Below are 20,758 nucleotides of genomic sequence, written 5' to 3'. Positions count from 1 at the left end.
TTGAATGCTACTGTGATAGCTGTTATTGTACGAAAATTCAACCAGTTGAAGATGTTGATCCCAGTTTCCACCGAAGTCTAGTACACAAGCGCGAAGAAAATCTTCTAAGGTTTGAATGGTTCGCTCAGATTGACCGTCGGTTTGGGGATGGTAGGCGGTACTTAGGTCAATTCGGGTTCCCAACGCTTCATGTACGGCTTGCAGAAACGAGAGGTGAAATGGCTATCGCGATCATAAATAATTGAAACGGGTACACCGTGTCGGGATACGATTTCATTTATGTAGATGTGAGCAAGTTTTTCGGTTGTGTAAGTGGTTCGGATTGGAAGGAAGTGTGCAGATTTGGTTAATCGGTCAACTATCAACCATATTGCATCATTTCCCCGGGAAGTTTTTGGGAGGTGTGTTACAAAATCCATGGTAATCTGTTCCCATTTCCATTGTGGTATTTCCGGTTGGTGCAACATTCCTGAAGGTTTTTGATACTCGGCTTTAACCCTCACACAGGTTAAACATTTACTGACGTATGTGGCTATATCCTTCTTCATACCGGGCCACCAATAATACTCTTTCAAGTCCTTATACATCTTATCTGTTCCAGGGTGAATGGAGTATTTGGACTTATGGGCTTCGTCCATGATCAAGTCACGCAGATTACTGAAAGTGGGAATCCAAACTCGGTTTTTGTAGTATAGAATTTTGCCAGTTCATTCTTCAAAGTTTTGTTTGGTTCCATGCAAGTTTTCATCTTCTAAGTGATCTCCTTTCAGAGCTTCGTTTTGAGCAACACGAATTTGTTCGGTGAGACTGGTTTGGACGATCATTCCAAGTGCTCGAACCCGTAGTGGTTTGATCCTGTCTTTTCTGCTCAAAGCATCTGCCACTATATTAGCCTTGCCCGGATGATATCGAATCTCACAATCATAATCGTTTAACAGCTCTACCCATCTCCTTTGCCTCATGTTTAGTTCTTTCTGGTCGAAAATATGCTGTAGGCTTTTGTGATCGGTGTATACTGTACATTTGGTGCCATACAAATAGTGCCTCTAGATCTTGAGTGCAAAAATAACCGCGCCCAGTTCCAAATCATGGGTGGTATAATTCTTCTCGTGCACCTTTAATTGTCGAGAAGCGTATGCTATGACTTTGTTTCTTTGCATAAGTACGCACCCTAATCCTTTCCGGGATGCATCACAATAAACTACCAGATCATCAATTCCCTCTGGAAGAATCAGTATCGGGGCTTGGCATAGTTTCTGTTTTAGCAACTGAAAAGCCGCTTCTTGTTCTTCTCCCCAAACATAAGCACGATCTTTTTGAGTCAAAAGAGTTAAATGTTGGGCTATGCTGGAAAAATTAGCAATAAAACGCCGATAATACCCAGCTAAACCCAAAAATTGGCGGATCTCTTTCGGTGACTTTGGGGCTTGCCAATTTTTTATGGCTTCAATCTTACTCGGGTCTACATAGATACCATGTCGGTTAACAACATGCCCTAGAAATTGTACCTCTTGTAGCCAAAATTCACACTTTGATAATTTGGCATACAACTTTTCCTGCCTCAGCAACTCCAAAATAGTTCGTAAATGTTGCTCGTGTTCCTCCTTGGTTATCGAATATATTAAAATGTCATCAATAAACACGATAACGAATTTTTTGAGGTACGGTTTACAAACCCGATTCATAAGATCCATGAAAACTGCGGGAGCATTAGTCAGTCCGAACGGCATAACTAAGAATTAGTAGTGGCCATAACGAGTTTGGAACGCCGTTTTAGACATATCTTCCTCTTGAATCTTAACTTTATGGTAACCGGATCGAAGGTCAATTTTTGAGAAATAGTTTGCCCCTTGAAGTTGGTCAAATAAGTCATCTATTCGTGGAAGAGGGTATCGGTTTTTGATGGTAACTTTGTTTAATTCCCGGTAATCAATACACATTCTAAAACTTCCATCTTTCTTCTTTACGAACAATGCTGGTGCTCCCCAAGGAGAATAAATAGGACAAATGAAACCCTTATCTAACAACTCCTGTAACTGGTTAGATAATTCTTGCATTTCAGAGGGTGCCAGCCGGTAAGGTGCCTCAGCAATGGGGGCTGATCCTGGAATTATGTCTATACGGAATTCAACTTGTCGGTTCGGTGGTAATCCAGGTAGATCATTGGGAAAGACATCGGGGTATTCACGTACAACGGGGATATCTTCTATGCGTTTCTCATTAGGATTCTTTATAGTCACGTTCGCCAAGAATGCTATACAACCTTGGCGTAAACATTTCAACACTTTGAGATGAGACACGAGAGGTAATATCGAACCAAACTTCTCTCCCTGTACCACAATCACCTCACCATTCGAAAAGGGAATTCTAACTGTCTTGTCGTTACACACAATCTCTGCCTTATTCTTAGTTAACCAGTCCATGCCAACAATAACGTCAAAACTTCCTAACTCTACTGGGAGTAGGTCAATAAGGAATGGGTGGTCATTAAGAATAATGGAACAATTTTGGATTATTTGGTTGACAATTATAGAGTTACCGTTAGCGAGTTCTATAGTATAGGGATTTGTTAGTTCACTAACTGGCATATTTCCCAAGGATACAAAACTAGTGGAAACAAAGATTCTATCGGCACCCGTGTCAAATAATACAGAAGCATATTGATCAGAAACAACAAATGTACCTGTCACTACGTTCGGGTCCTGTCGTGCTTCTCCTGACCCAATAACGAACGCGTGTCCCCGAGGCGCACTTGAAGTCGATGCTTGGTTCGGTCTAGCAACCATTCTTTGATTCAGCTTAGGGCAATTTCTTTTAATATGATCTGTACTGCAGCATTCATAACAGGCACGGTAGGTTGCTGCTGTTAAAGTTTGTTAGATAGGTTGTTGGCAGATTGGTTGAGGTCTAGGTGGATGTGGACGACGAGGTTGAGTTGTTTGGGTTGGTCGGCTCACAACTTTTGCACCTTTTCTGCAATTAGGGGCACAATGCCCAGTTCGACCACATTTATGGCATACCGGCAATCTGCACTCTCCCACATGATGGTAATTACATCTGTCACACTTTGGCAAGGGTCCCTTGTACCTGTCTTGCTTCGTATCTGAACCGGTTATAGCATAATTTCTTATTGTCGGACGTGCACGCTTGCTTGATTGTCCTCCTTGTGCTCTCGTCCCATAGTCAGTTCGTTTTATACCCACTGATTTTTTAGCCTTTTTCAATACACCACTTCTTACTAAATCAAAAGTCACAATTCCGGCTTGGGTCACAACATTTTCAAACGATGTGTGCCCCACGGAGTTCACCAAACTCCTCACTTCAGGGGCTAAACCCCAAACATAACGTTCAATTCGTTTGTCTTCAGGAGTTACTAACCATGGTACTAAGCGAGCCAATTCATTGAAGCGGTTCGTGTATCCCAAATGATCCGCTCCTTTCATTTCCAGACTCCAAAGTTCATGTTCTAATCTTTGAATTTCGTTCTTTGGGCAGAAATGTTCCAGCATCAGTGTTTTGAGTTCAACCCATGTCATGCGATTAACCGTATCTTGTCCTTTTATTTGCACCGTAGTATTCCACCACATTAATGCGTGATCAGTAAACGTAGAGGCAACATACTTGACTATGTTTTCCGGTGGACAATTACTAATATTGAGAACAGATTCAGTCTTTTCGATCCATTTAATCAGCCCGTTTGGCCTTTCAATGCCTTTGAATTTGATCGGTTTACAGGCCATAAAGTTTTTGATCGAATATTCCCTTCGAGGGGGATTAGGATTGTTATTGTTATTGTTTGGGTTCGGTGGGGATTATTGTTGTTGACATTATTTGCATCAGGTGGGGGATTATTTGCATTGGTAGGGGCATTTGTATTAGGTGAGGGATTGTTATTGTAACTGTTTCATTGTTGGTTGGGGGAGCATTATTGATTTGTTGCTGGTTTGTTTGTATATTGGCATTAACACCAGCAGTTACTTGTGTTACAATAAGTGGTATTGCTACCTGCATTTGCCGAGCAATCATCTCGGCTATTTCTGCCTCAGTCATGGGGGTTGCTTTCTTTGGGGCCATTCTATAATGATAAACAAATATAAGCCAATTAATACTAATTCCAGTCTACGGCACTGTGTAATAATAATCACAATAAATGTTGTACAGGTAAACCAGATAACATACTGACATTTCACAAATTGTTCCGTACATTGATATTAGAAGGTACATAGACTTAGCCTGATAAAGGCCAGTGCTTGCATGTATATATCAAAATCTGTCACTAAGTGACTGTTAGACTTAACCCTATAAGGGTCAGTGCTTGTAATAATGTACAAAATTGTGCCCCGTGTTAACATAACATACTACTATATACATACATGGAGTATCAAAAGATCATGTACACATATCTGTAACATTCTGCATTTATCCGTACAAACGATAGGCTAACCACAAACATAAAAATAACAACACCGTAATCATTCAGTAACAGTTCCACAGCCGAACTGTCACCCTATCCAAACACCAACGGTGGTAGGCATCTGACTGCTGCAAGTTCAGTGCTATCTGATTTAACGTCGATAAGCACTGGGTCACGTCCTTCCTCTCCTGGTTAATGTTAGCTATGGCTATCAAGTGGTCTATCACACGGTCAGTCAGGATAACCATCCAAGAGTTGTTTCCTGCGTTTGGGAGGTCAGGGCGAGGGGTAGGTATACTCAATGAACGAGAAGATGAAGTATCTGCCCTAGGACGTGAAGGTCCTCCCCGGTCGTGGGTAGATCTAAATGGAATCGAGGTAGGGTCAATCGGGGTTACCCGAATACGAGCAGTCTGTCGGACTCGCGCAGTAGCTGAAGTCGTTGGCGATAGGTGAATAGGTGGAGTGGGTGATCTGGATACTCTAGTAGGTGAATGATACTGACTGTTAACTTCGTTTTGATCCCTGCGTGGTGACCTGGGTGGATAACTATCGCATCTGTAGCCGGATAGATCAGGCACATTTCTGGGTAGCTCTCTACAAATAACTTCTTCTTCCACCTCTTCCTCCTCCTCTTCCGATTCGTCTTCTGGGTCCTCCTCGGATTCCTCTTCTGGATCCTCCTCCTCTGATTCTTCCTCGGGATCCTCCTCAACAGAGATTACCGGTTCTTCTTCAGGAAAGTCGTTATTCCTTGACATGACTCTGCACAAAGGTTAGTTATAAGAATAATATCTATTGCTATCGCTAACTATTGTCGAGGAGATTAATTAATTAAGCCAAATTTAATATTAATTATATTAGAATATAATATTAGTTTTATTAAAATTTTAATTTTAATTATTATTAAAATCAATACTGAATATAAATGAATATAATATTCGTAATAAAATTTACCGTCATCAACAGTATCGTACGTACACGTATTTGTACACTTTATTCCAGATAAGCACGTATGAGTGTTATATATATATATATACTTTCACATTATTTATACACATATGTTGCCACTTTTACCTAACCGCACATTTCGTGACTTCTCCCCGAATTCCCTCGTACAAGAAAGTCTGTTATTATGTTCCGGACCACAATAACTCACTTGCCCAACAAGTTCATCCTGGCATCCATCAGTATATAATATTAATTTATTATTTAAATATTTCCCAGAGTTAATCGAGCCTACGGTTATATTTTAGGTACCCTAAGGGACAACCTAATCATTTATAACCAATGGCTCTGATACCAACTTCTGTCACACCCCGACTAGCACAATGCGGAAGCGTAAAACGGGAATGTAACAGACACCTCTAGTATCAACACATTGTTTATAAAGAAACATTACAAACTAATTTACAATATATTACATTTCTTTGTTCTATCATTGTTTTACAGTCTAGGTGATACAAACAAAACTAGTTCGTTAACTATACGTTCTTACTACTAACACCCTTGCCTCTATTCACATAGCATCAACCACACACCTTGGGCAAGTAACAGATCACCAAATCATTCCGATTTAGGTACACCTGAAAAGCAGTTTTAAACGGGTCAACTACTAGAGTTGGTGAGTTTCACGAGTTTCAAGAAAACAGTAATGAGTATTCACAAGTTAACACTTGTAATTATGAAATAAGTATGTATGTATATGATGTAATTATGCTAAGCTACAGTGAAGCCTTGACTGTATGTGCTGCGTGCATCCATTTCCGACGCTCAATCAACCACTGTGGCCCCTTTCCGCCCAAAACATGCCCCTGTAGCTATGTCTAACACTACATAGCCTGTTTGTATAAATATGGTCATGTGCAAACGGCGCTATGTGACACGGCAACCAGGACGATTCCGTTTGGGTCTGTCAAAACAATAGTACTATTCACAAGCCACCGGCTCGAAGTTAATCACTGTGATCGTGGGGACTTTCGTGTGTTAGCACTTAGATAATTCACATCAATACATGTTTCAGGTATGTATATGTAATCAAACATTCTTTTCACCCCAAAAGTTCGTAAAATTGTTTAAAGAGTGGGGTCATGAAACTAACGGCTACATATTTTAATTGATAAGTGGCTAAATTTTCATAATTTAATGATTAACGGTTAATTAGCATAATTAATTAACCGTTAATCATTAAATTATGAAAATTTAGCCACTTATCAATTAAAATATGTAGATTTTTATAAAAATATTTCTGGAATCATTTACTGATTTATTAATTTATAAAAATTTATTTTATCAGCTATATTTTGCCTGAAAATCATCCGTTTATCCCAAACAATTTCCAAAAATTCCACAAAAATTCCTGAATGCTCAAATCATGTCCCAAAACAACTTGTATCAATTCCAGAATGTAAAAAGTTCGTGCAATATTCTTTTCGACCCAAATTCGGCTATAAAAATGCACACGAACGCATATACACAAAACACCTTTATACTTCTCCAAATAATCCCAAAATTCATATGTGATCAAAATATATTAAATCTAAGTTCCCAGAAAAATTTCATAATTTTTGAAGTATTTTAGCTATTTTCCCAAATAAACGTCCCAATTCGGTAATAAATTCGCCAAATATTCTCGGATGGTCGAAAAATTACCAAATTTGAACAGGGACTCATTGACATGGTCCCTGATGTCCCTGAAAAATTTAAAGGCCTAATAATATGCACATCACAATCTTAACCTAAACAGCCTGTAAGCGAGTGTTTCAGCATTACCTTAGCGGTTTTGGTTCGTTTCCGCCTTTCTAATCAAATTTTCAAGCTCTTGTGCTCCTATGTAGGCTAGGTACAGGTCCTATATCACAAACCAAACAGGTTTCATCAATATAACAGCCCTTTAACTTAGGGTTTCAGCTAGTGCACAAAAACGAACTTTTGAACCGTAAAAACGCCGTTTCAACCCTTTAATCCGTGTTTATGGCCAAAAACTATCAAAACAGGTTCCTTATCATGTGTATGATCAAAACATGTTTATGGACCATTTTTAGGATTTTTACATGGTTAGGAATGATTTTTAGCAATTAGGACATGTTTTTATGGTATTAATCAAGGTTAAACAAGTTTAAAAGCTACTTATTTAAGTTGTTACCTTAGGGTTTGGAAGATTTCTGGAAAAGTGACTTGCAGCTGCTTAGACTCCAGTTTTTTTATCAAGTGAAATGAATAAAAAGCTTAGGTAACAAGTTTTATAAAAAAAATGGGGGTGGTGTTTACTAGGCCGATCGGAAGTCTTATGGGCCCATTTTGGTCCCATTTTGGCCCAAGTTTCTGATTCTAAAGGCCCAAAAATGAAAATCCCAGTCCAAATTTAGTTCGGGTTCGGTTTTTGGCGCGAAAAACTTATCGGGTGCGTTAAACAGTGCGAAAACGAGTGTTTTTGGACTAGTTTTGAGTAAAATTATAAAAACATACTATATGTTTGTAAAAATCAAAAATATTTTCACGGATCGCTTAAAACATTTCAAAGAAGTTTTTGGTAAGTCTTTTTCGGCTTAACGGTTGATACAATGCTTGGTTTGTAACTATCTTTCGCGTTTAAATCTATAACAGGTAGTTAAACGAGCATGTTTTCGTTTAACTTGTTTGTTATCGAACTAAGGCCATCTTACTAGTATTTCAGCTTGTATTAAACGTATATCACTTATGGATGCCCCCCCGAGATATCTGGGTTATAACCCGACCCGTTCGGTTAATCGTTCGTTTGTTACGCAAAAGGCGTTTATTTGCTTAATCGGTAAATACGTACTGAGGTGTACCTTGTTTTGGCTCAAATGTCACAGTTCAGGTCTTTTGTCTTTTGCGTAGCGCGAAGATGTTTAGGCTTGATCCTTCGCGTATCGCGAAGAATGAACTTTTCATATTTTCATTTCCAGTCCTTGTACTTGCCCAAAAATACTAAACCGGCCCTTATGCGGCTCGCGGCGATGCGAGCGTGCGAAGTGCCAAGTGCGCCATCAAAATGCCACATTACACCCATCGTCTGAGTCCGTGTCTGTGCGCGTTGGGTGCTTCGCACCTCCGCTAGGACCATGGAGAGTGGTTAGCCACATTAAAAAATTTCTATGAAAACTTGCTTCTTTATAAAAAGCTTCCATTTCTTTATTTGTTTCCATGTGGGATGAGAGTATCTTTTCTTTATTTATACCCATGTGGAATGCTTCCACTTTCTTCCACCTTTCCATGTGGGATGGATTTTTCTTGTTTCCTTAACATAAGATGCTTAATTTTTCCTTATCTCATTTTTCCCATTACTTGTTTTTGAGATTTTACTCCTTCAACTTTCAAAGTTGACAACTTTAGTCCAAAATAAATATGGGTTTTTCCTAGATGTTACATTAGTTGTAAATAATACTGGTACGAAAAGAAATAATTGTCAAACATAAAGATAATACCAATGTTAGCTTTATTGCTTCTTGGATTCCATCTGTCGAATCAATTCCATCTTTTGATTCTTATCATTTGTTTTCCTTGTATCATACAGTACTTTTGTTCTTTTGAGCAATCATATATTGACATACTATACAATCATGTCTCTTAAACATTCTCGAGTTCCTTTGACTTTTTGATTAATCTTTATTAATCATTCCTTTAACAGTATTTCCCAGAGATTTCTTTTCAATGATATGCTATCTTTATCTTTGCATATTTTGATATCTCGTGAAATCAGTAATATTCAGAGCCTTTCCCTCAGTACGCTATCATCCTATATTTATAGTAGTCTTGCATATATATCTAGATAGTATTTATTTGATTAATCAGCAGACTTTAAGTCTGTTTTGGTTCAGCAGATTCGTGTCAGCAGACTCGTGGTCTGATCAGCAAACTTTAAGTTTGTTTTAATTCAGCAGACTCTTAGTCTGATCAGCAAACTATTAGTCTGTTTCAGTTCAGCAGACTCTTAGGTTTGAACTAACCTTAATAGAGTTTTATAGTCATTTTATATTTACATATGATGTTTGATATTGGCATGTGTTTGGCCTAATAAAGATAGTTCATCCAACTGGATGAATCTGTCAGGTGATAAATCAAATCAGCATGTTATCAGTTTTGAATGTCAGCTTTGATTTCAGTCACTTGATTGTCTTCTCCTTTAGAAATACTGAATATAAGCATTCTTGTGTATTGACAAGATTTATATGCTAATATTTTAGACAGAATTACAAATTTTGTCCTTTAAAAAAAGCCAAAAACCGGTTCGTGTCCTTTTCTAAGTTTCCTTGCAGGCGGTGTACTTTAAACTTTTTTTTCCTACAACTTTTGTCCTTTACGCTAACTGGGTTAGAAAAAGTCAGTTAAATGCCCTCACGTGAGACGCATGTGAGGGCATTTTTGTCTTTTCGCCTGTACCTGCAAAAAGTTTATCATCTTCTTTTTGGCCACCTGAACCATCTCCTCCGAAATTCCGGCCACCTGAACCACCACCTCCGAAATTCCGGCCACCTGAATCATGTGCAGACATCACTGTAGAATGAGAAAATGATATCGGTATTTCTTCACATAATTAAAACAATAAAAACAGAAAATAAATCATTAACCGAAAGCGTACTTATAACAGGAATGTTTTTGCAGACTTGATGCTCCATGATCAAGGTGAGAAGGGCAAAACCGGAAATCGATGGCAACTCGACTTCGGTCAATATAAGGTCAATGTTATCTGATCTTCCTTTTAACACCTCCCATGCCTTTAACCCTCAGAAACAGCAGCAACTACTTCCAATCAAATGATAAACACTAATTAGCCCAGATTCAAATCTTGATTATTAATTCCCCCTAAATCAACTAAAAATATCAAAACTTGGTGATGAAGATTTCTCAGCAAGCCTTGATTACAAAAACCCACCAACAATTTCTTAAATTAAACACTAATTAACCTTCAATTAGTTGATAACTCATCCACCACCACCAAACCCACCATCAACTCGCCGGATACAAAAATGATATCGTGATTCTTAACCTAAGAACCGTTTTCCGGCGAGTCCGTTCGCCGTCATCCCAACACATTTTCAGGTAATTTGTATATGATTTTTGATCGTCATTAACCAATAATCAAAACCCCTAAGTCAATTTCAACGAACAAGGAACCGATTTGTGGAATTCATTTTCGTCGGGGTTTGCGTTTGTTGTTGACCATTGTGTTGGTGGGTTTGTGGGTGGATTGAGTTATTATTATGCTCTGATTGTGAGAAAATGGAAGCTCCGGCGAGTTGTGATGGAAGCTCTGGCGAGTTGACGGAATTGGAAGCTCCGGATTGAGTTATTATTATGATCCGGTGATGGAATTGGGGTTTTTGGTTTGGTCTGGAAGATGTAATTGGGTTTGGGAGGGGAGGTTGGTGGGTTTGGTGGTGGTTGCTGGAGGTTGAATGGTGGGGTGAAGGTTGCTGGAGGTTGTCTGTGGCTTCTGCAGAAACGGTGTCAAATAGAAACGGTGTACTGCAAATGGGTTGTTGGTGGGTTTAGTGGTGGTTGCAAAATGAAGAAGAAGAAGATGATAAACTTTTTGCAGGTACAGGCGAAAAGACAAAAATGCCCTCACATGCGTCTCACGTGAGGGCATTTAACTGACTTTTTCTAACCCAGTTAGCGTAAAGGACAAAAGTTGTAGGAAAAAAAAGTTTAAAGTACACCGCCTGCAAGGAAACTTAGAAAAGGACACGAACCGGTTTTTGGCTTTTTTTAAAGGACAAAATTTGTAATTCTGTCAATATTTTATTCATAACTTAGTGAATTAAAAGCCCTTTCTCGGTTTACAAAACTTCTCGTTTTCAGAACGAGTTACAACTAATGTACATAAATTATCTATGTTTTTCCTAGATGTTACATTAGTTGTAAATAATACTGGTACGAAAAGAAATAATTGTCAAACATAAAGATAAACCAAAATAAGATACAAAGTACAATGTTTAGAAACACAATTAAAAGTTAAAAATTGAAAATTCATAAACTAATAAGCGTGTAGTTAGCGTAAAGCAATGGTATGTGTCTACAATGAGTTCGTATTCATATTTAACCAGGAAATCAAAGAGACGGTTAATAAGAAAAATTGACTAAGGCCCAATAGACAACATATTTAACCAGCATGAATTAAAAATTTGTTATGAACATCACACCTTATAGTTGATAAATAATCCATTTTCGTTAATTACGATTTTTGTTGGTATAAATTTTTTTTGTTGATTATAATAAATATTAGATAACATGTTGAGTACAAATTATCGTGGTGATCACTATATTAACTTCAATAAAATGTTTAATATTATTAATGATTTGGAAAATCATATACCATGGGTAAATGATCTAATTTTTAACACATAAAAAGACAACAAAATGCAAATGTTATAAAAGTATGTTTTGAAAAGTAAAAGAATTAAAACAATTACGTGTAACAAATTCAAAAAAACATTTATTTTCCAAACACCAGGTATGTTAAAGACATAGATATTGACATATTACTTTAGAATATAAGATACCAAATTATAAAACAAACCATATATTCATACGATATGTAAAAATCTAACACAAATCAAACCAAATTGGAAACATGAAGAAATTGTCTTATAAAACAAAACACACTCAAACTGAAAGGCAAAAAAAAAAGGTCTTCAAACGTTGCATTTATTTTGAGCCACCAACGTCCATCACATATCAACCTTTGAGGTGCCAAACATCACTCCTTAATCAATATTCACCGGATTTGTTATTGGCCTTTAGACACAGTAACTTCAATATACAAACCTTGAGAAAACAATCAATCTTAAGCATATTCAACTCATTAAACATGGCCACGTTTTTTTTTGGCTCCATTGTGTTGTTGTAATAAAATAATAAGAATACAAACAAAGTATTAAATTAATAATAATTAAAATATATTTACAATATCAATAATATGAATGAATGAAATAATTTGAGTAATACAAATGAGCCTTACAAAGAAATGCGAAATTGCAGAATTTGATAGATGAAAAGACGTGGTTTGAAATTTCTTGTGCAAAACTGAAAGTATATAGAGAGGGTAATAACATAAATATTTTTTGTTAGTTAATTTAAAAATAAATGTTATTCTCAATTTCATTCAAGGTAATCGGTTTGCACATAAATTTGAAATTTGAAATATGTAACAAAAATAGAAAAGTTGAAACCTATAGTTAATCTAATTAATATTCTTATTAATGGTTAAATGGTTTTTAATGTAAAAATGATTTCATAAAGATGTAATAAAAATTGAAAAGTTGAAACCTATAATTTACGTAATAGTTATTGTTATTAATTGTTAGATATTTTTTTAAAATTTAAAGGGTCTAAAGAATTCAATTATGTTATGTTGAATGTAATTTATTTTTGAATTATTTTATTATCAACAAATTCTAATAATTCATTGTATATATGGAAGTTAATCAAATGGACCAATAGAAAACAAGCAAACCAAATTGTTTTAATAGTATATATAGATTGTCAGATAATTTTTTAAATTTAAAGAGTCTAAAGAATTCAATTATGTTATGTTGAATGTAATTTATTTTTGAATTATTTCATTATCAACAAATTCTAAGAATTTATTGTATATATAAAAGTTAATCAAATGGACCAATAGAAAACAAGCAAACCATATTGTTTTAATAGTATATATAGATATATAGATTTAGATGTAGATGTAATTTCATTATTATGCTTTAATTTAGGTTGAACATTGATTATGCATAAATATTCTATTGAATATCACCATTTTGGAAAATACCCGTTAACAAATATTTACTACTCTTAAAAAGAAAAATCAAACTATTTTTAAAGTAACCATGTTTTTTAAGAGAGTTTTTTTTTTTAATTTATTTTAGAATTATTAAAATACTAAGAAATTATAAGATTACAAGTTATTTTTAGAAAAGGACAGAATTACAAATTTTGTTCTTTATACATTGCTAATTTACGAATCAGGTCCTTTAAAAAGTTTACTTTCAGGCGATGTCCTTTATATGGCATGTTTATTTGATTTTCGTCTTTTTAACTAACTGCCCACTTTCTCAGTTAAGTTTTAACATATGCTAAACTTTGAGGGCAAAATTGTAAGTACATATTTACCCAAAAGAAAGAAAATAAAATACATTAGCATCTAATAATTCATCAGATCTTCTCATCTCCCATGTTTAACCACCACCACTACGGCGACGTCTCTAGAGCTTTGACGGAAAGGCGTTTTGGACCTTGATGCTACCAATCACCGCCTCTGAAATCACAGCGAAACCCTAGCAGCTGCCGCTAGAATCGTTGGAGACCGTCAGCTTACCCTTTGCTAAAAATGCATACCTCAACCTCCTCGTAATCGGACCTTCATCCTTCACAATGACCCTAATATCTATTGAGCGATGTTGGGTCGTGCCCTCATGTTACAGAAGCTGGACTGAAGAAGACAATGGTGGAAATCCCCTAATCAGGCCTAATCGAACTACGATGGAGGCACCCCTATTATCTGCAGTTCATCGCTTCACAATCTCCGGCCGGCAACTTCGTTTTTCTAACTAACTGAAGAAGATGGTCTCCATTAAGCACCCTAATTGTCATGTCCTAACCTTCATCCTTCACAATAACCCTAAGATCCATTGGTTTATACATTTTTGATAGGTAAGGACATGGCAATGATAGTTTTATTTATGTTTTGTTTCTCCACTAGTTCATATCAACACCCTTATGTCGAGGGGATACCTGATTAAATAGGATTTGGGAAAAAGGGGGATAAATACAGATCCGGTTATGGGATTTTATAATTGGGTATTTTCGTGGTGCTCCGGTGGTGATGGTGGCTGTGTAGAGACTTTAGAGATAGAGAAAGAAGAGAGAGGTTGTGCAGACATATTTTGTTTTAAATTAATAACAAAATTTGTTAGTATTTTTCTTTTCATTTTTCAAAGATAAGAGTAGATTGGAAATTGCAATTATGCCCATCATAAGTTTGGCACATGCATCTACTTAACTGAGAAAATGGATGACAGTTAGTTAAAAGGACGAAAATCAAGTAAACATGTCATGTAAAGGACACCGTCTGAAAGTAAACTTTTTAAATGACGTGATCCGTAAATCCGCAATGTTTAAAGGACAAAATTTGCAATTCTGTCTTAAAAAAGAGTCAACTGAACCAATAGTAATGAGACATGTGTCCAAAAAAGATGTTGATTTAATATAATAAGTAGATTAGATTATTTTTTTTACGTAGTCTTTATTAGTATTATTTGATTTGATTTGATTTCTCCCAAAGTTTTCCTATCAATTTTCTGAATTGTTTTCTTTTCTTTGCGTTTTAACAAAATATATAAACCATGAATAGCTTTTGTTAAACCATTAATAGCTTTGTTATTTAGAGACATATTAGTTGGATATCATGAAATATTACGGTAAATCTATTTATAAATATATTAAGATTATTAGCTAAGTACTATATGTGTTTTAGAGTTGCAGTTACGATGTAAAAATATTTATATTGTGAATACCGATTAAAATGTTCTGGTTTCATCACTAGATTCGTCCGGATTATTTATTCAAGATCTTTCAGCCCATACAGAATATTTGTTCAAGATTCATCACTGCTCTTAACTGTTTAGTTTTTAGAATTTTAGCATCTCAAGAGTTCTATCAAAAATCAAAAATAAAATAAAATAAATCTAAGACACCTATTCACTCCTTTTTCTAGTTTGCTACAAACACTAGTATTTTGATTAAAAGTATGATAACACTACTAAAATTATTTTTGGGTAGCTGCTCTTCTGATCGAATGACATGCGACTGATGGTCACTACTAGAAAACTGGGCATTTGCAACCGTCATTTCGGTCGAAAATCGGTTGCGAATGCTCTTTTGCGACCGGTTTAAGCGATCGGTTAAACTTTGGTCGGGAATTATTTTGCGACCAAAAATATTGTTGCGACCGATTTTGCGACGAAATTTGTGGTTGCAAATTTAACGACCGAATTTGCGACCGAGTCGTTTTTGTGACCGATGTTGTGACCGAATGTTTAGCAACCGAGATTGTGACCGCAATATTTTCCAACCGGTTTTGCGACCGCAATATTTCCCAACTGTTTTTGCGACCGAAAATTTTACGACCGAACCTATTTACGACCAATTTTGTGACCGAAAATTTTGCGACTAAATTTTGCAACCGGAAACTTTTATGACTGATTTGACGACCAAATGGTTAGCGACCGAAATTGAACCTCTCTGCGACTGATACGTTTAGCGACCGAAATTGTGACAATCTATTTACACATGATTTTGCGACTGACTTTGCAACCGAGCTTTGGTATAATTTGCGACATGCCTTTTAACTATAGTTTCGATCAAAAATAAATATGTAGAATTCAAAGAATCTTTTTTTTCCCAGTTTTGCACTATTTATAAATTTCAATACCATAATCAAATAGTTGCAAAGTTAACAAGATTGATACGATTCGTAAAACAAACAAACATTAAAAACAAATACGACAAAAGTTGCACTAACAAATGAACCAAATTTAACTAATTAGAGATATTTTTTGTTATGCTCTTCAAAAGGAATTGAATTTGCTTTTGCATTTCGTTGTTTTTCTCTTGCATTTTGGCATTTGCAACCCTATTTTTCTTGATTTGCTCCATCATTGAAAGTTTCTCCGCTCTTTCTTTTTCCTTCTCTAGTGTTTCCGTTTCTTTCTCTTGTCGTAGTTGCATTATTTCCTCATTCAACCGCTGTATCTATAATTAAAATACAACATTAAAATCTAATTTTTACAACATTTTAGAAGACGTTTCAACCTTTAAAAGTAAACTAGATAGTACTTTTAAGATTTTAATGGTTTAACGTCTCACTAAATAGTACTTATTTTCTCATTAGTATATTTTCTTAGTTTATTATGCTTACTAGCTTTAGAAACCCGCGTATTACACGGTATAAGTCAAGCAAACACGGAACAATTAAATATTGAATTCAGTATTTCCACCCGTTAAACAACTAATATACATGAAGTCTTTTTGTGTTTTGCAAATCCCACATGTAGCATTTGGTTAATTACCTTATATTTGCATTTGTTTTCTCTTGCATATTTTAAGGTGTTAGCCCATAACGAGCTAAAACATGACTTGAGAGGTATTTATCTTGCATCTTTTAAGGTGTTTGCCCATATTATTTCGGGTGATCGTTGGTTTATTACGATTACATTTAAGATCATCCCCAAGGCGTCGGGGCCATATGGACCATGCACTGACTGCCTTCAATGTTGACATGATAGCCGACTTCTCCCTCCTTGGACGACACCCGTTGGCTAATCTCCGAACTTGGGCTACAAGTATGGAAAGCCAAAACTTGTAGTGTAGGATAAAGACAGTTAATATATATAATAACAAGCTGTTTATATCTATGTAGTTAGTTAAAATTCTCATCGGAGTCTAACAAGTTTAGGTTAGCTAGCTGTATATATCGAGATATGGTATAACACCATATTCAACTTTCTGAGCTAGTTATAATAAAAGTGTTTAGAGGTATCCTACTATCGACTTATCTTGTTCTAACATTACTAGCATTTCGGGACTTGAACGCCCTCTCTCCTCCACATTAAACAAGTGGTGTGCCATGTCTATGAATAAGTTATCAGAAAAGCGAATACAGTATGAGAATCTTAAATCTACCAAACACGAATCTGACCGCATCATAAATCACATCGCATCAGCTACAATGATATGTTTCCATCATCGCATCACTCCTAATGTACGCATGTTTACACCAAGGCAGTGGAGATGGTCGCGATAGTGTTGGCGAGGGTGGAGGTATTGGTGAAGGCAAGACAAACAGTCGTAACATGTGGTGCTAAGATCGAGTACAATAAGAACAGCCTGTTTTGATCTATTGTTTAATTTGAGTTACCGAGATAAACACATTTGCAAAATTCTCCTTGCATCATAATCAAGAAAAAGTAGCGAGAACAATAATTTTATGATTTAAGTCTTGGTCTCACAACATTATCACAAGGGAAGGGGGTTGAAATTCTAGCTAGATCAGTTTCTTCCTTTGGAAGAAACGAGTCAGGTACCATAGTTGTGCAGTTGATGCCAAAATGCAAATACCCAACGATGAGATAAAAACTGTACCGTGCCACCCGAGACTTGGTCGTCTCACTCACATCCCTCATCTTTGCCTCTCTGCATAACCAACCATATAAACAACACAAATTATGAACTTATCATTAAGATACGCGTATACACATACATGTAAAACCAAAATGCAATTAACAAAAATAAAGTAAATATGTCAAACTTTTTGAAAGTCATCTGTCCCATTTTGCATTATTAGAAAGCTTTAATCAAAGATTTTTTAATTACTAACGTATTCTGAAATAACAAATCCATTTGACAATTGGACGAATAAGGATGACTCGTTTTTGTCAACCCGTTTGACATACTAACCAACCCACCCATATCGGATTATTGACAACTCTACAGATTGACACGGTTGCACTAATCACCTGTGCATGAGATCAAAAAAATTATTCTGAATGCTCTCTACAACTTCTTTAAGCTTTCTCAACTCAAGTTCAACACCCTGTGGAGAAATTCAATCAAAATTTCAGTGTTTAACTTGACACATGAGTGTTATAAAATGTATACAGAATAAGCCTTTTGGTGACTTTTAATATAAATTAAGAACCTTATGTAAAACTTTAATTAATTGTAATCAAAAGTTAATGCTGACCTAATTTTTTCTTTTCTAGCAACTGACTCCCAATCCTTTGCTGCAACTCCTATTTTCCAGTCAATAGTAACAACTAATTTACCATCTTCATCAGAGTGGTCATTTGAGAAACATATACGATACAACCCAGACTCAGTTGATGTGAACGCGAGTTTACCATGTGTTACATTTTCATTATGGTGAATAACGTTCCCATAAGGTGATGTAACCTGCAAAAGTAACAAAATCCATGATTAATTAGACTTCATTTTCTAGTCCTTTAAATGAATCAAACGAGCACGAATGGAGGCTTGTCTATGTTAATTTGTGTGACTTGACCTAACTAACAAATAAACAAACACAAACAGTCAAACGGAAGGATTTTGTTCTTTGTGTTCGTTCACAATCGTTCGTCTATATTTTAAACAAACATAAACGAACACAAATAAACAATTACTAAACAATGCCCAAAATAAAGTCTAAATACCATCAGCATCACATGATTTAACATGCCTTCAAAAGAAGCGAAACTTTTGTTATTTCAGCTTTGGCCACCAATCTTTTATGCTTTTACATGTTGGTCACAAAAAATTTTAACTTTTACAAATAAACCAGAAGAAACTTTTTCATTTTTAACCTAACACTTTTCTACTTTCAACTTTACAACATCAATACTTTTCCCTTTTAACTTTATCCTCAAACCTCTTTTATGCTTTCAACTTTAACCACAAAACATTTTGCTTTTTTTAAAAGTAGAATATGTATTTTTCGTCATAAATATTATGAAGAATCCACAAATAAAAAAATCAGTACTTACAATAATTATCCGTTGGCACAATTATCATAAACATAATTAACACAAAAACTATGAAGTTTGTTACGCTTTAACACAAACTCAAGTTAAATCGGTCTAATGAGGGACGTTGGCAGACACGTATAGTATACCTAAGGTTTTAAGTTTGTAAAAACTAAAACCAATAAAATAAAAAAATATTACATATAAAAGCCTTTAAATGAATGAACACAAAGAAACATATTACCCAAAGTTCACAAACATAAACAAACGAACATAACCTCTGTTAATGTTCGATCGTTTACGAACTCCCCGCTGAACTTGGTTGAAAGTTTGGTTAGTTTAGAGCCCTATATCCAATTATTAAACCTATAATAATCCCTAAATTTGCTCTAACCCTAACTTCCCAACTGAAAGTATAAATTAAACAGATCTAAACATTTCATCACCTAAAACCTCATACGCATTAATAATAATATAATCATATTATTACCGTGACGGAGATGGTTGAATTGGGAAGACGATAACTTTCGGAGATTACAACGACGTAATCGGCGAGAACAATGACGTTGTTGTGAGTTTCCTCCAACACGCACTTGCTTCCCGATTTCGGTAAAGTTAACCATACCGATTCACCATGTTGCACCAGAAGTAACATCAACGTGAATAACAGTAATCTAGCCATCTTCAATCTATATGATTGACTTGTGCTGAAATGTATGGATCGATCGATCGACGAGTGTGTACAAAAACCGTTATTGATAGTTCCGAACGTTTAGGGTTTTGATGTCGGAAATCTAGAAGCGTGGCTGCGGCTGCATGGGCGAAATTGGGGGAATATGAATATAAGGTTAGTTTATCATGTTATATAATTAAAAAAAGTAATATGAGGAAATATAATATTATTATTAAGATCAAGTTAATGCGATGTGAGAGAAATAATTTAATATTTAATAAATTGAGATGCTCTTTATTGTAGTACATATACGTTACACAAAATACAGTATTTTGTAGTGAACATTTCTCGTGGACGGAATGAGTCAATATTAATTGCGAAAATTTTCAAAATAACCCATTTTAGAAAAAGAATTTCAAAATAGTCTAAAATTCTTGATTATTTTTAAAAAATTTGGATTGACAAGACACATTGAGAGAAGATTTTTATTATGAAGAAGCATGCCAAACTCTTAAAACTATAGGGGGAGCTGACCAAATTAATATGGGAATAACGTTGATAGACAATGCCAAATTTTTGAAAATATTGAGGGAGCGGACCATATTTCTTTCTTAACTTTTCTTCACAAAAGACAGACTCCATAGACGGTTTTATTATGTTTCCTACGTGAGCCGTACAAATTTTCAAATTCTTGGAAAATGTATCTTTTTAATATCGTTTTGTAAGACGCATTTAAGAGAAATTTGTTCAAGAGACGAGATTTTTCTTTTCTTCTTATAAGTTGGATTTATTCAAATTTGGTCCACTCCGACTGTAACATTCGTTACTTTTCAAACCCGAAAACACGAACAGTTTTAAATTTTCGGTTTTGTTTATAAAGATATGTATTTTATATTAGTCGATTTTTATTGAGTTCGTTGAATCGACCTGATTTATCGTTACGCGTATTATCGTTCATTATTCATCATTAATATTATATTCACGATGAGTCACGTTTATTGTTTGATCGATTCCTTTTTCAGTTTATTCAATTCATGAAGCTTGGTATTTAAAGTGTTTAATAAATTTAAACAATTCGAAACTTTACGGGTTTATTGCGAAATATCCAATATATAAAATATAGATATTTCAAGT

At 35.3% G+C, this 20,758-nt stretch overlaps 1 pseudogene; it reads right to left on the bottom strand.

The window, feature by feature from the left end:
• Nucleotides 1-17,477: 17,477 nt before the first annotated feature.
• On the bottom strand, nucleotides 17,478-19,633 carry LOC143619415 (transmembrane emp24 domain-containing protein p24delta4-like; annotated as a pseudogene).
• Nucleotides 19,634-20,758: the final 1,125 nt, after the last annotated feature.

This window comes from Bidens hawaiensis, unplaced genomic scaffold (assembly GCF_021521415.1).
Source record: "Bidens hawaiensis isolate Kalapana, Puna unplaced genomic scaffold, B.hawaiensis_p1.1 tig00002438_1, whole genome shotgun sequence".
In the NCBI taxonomy this organism is placed as follows: domain Eukaryota; kingdom Viridiplantae; phylum Streptophyta; class Magnoliopsida; order Asterales; family Asteraceae; genus Bidens; species Bidens hawaiensis.
Note: the sequence above shows the minus strand (reverse complement) of the source record. Positions and strands in the feature narration are given on the sequence as shown.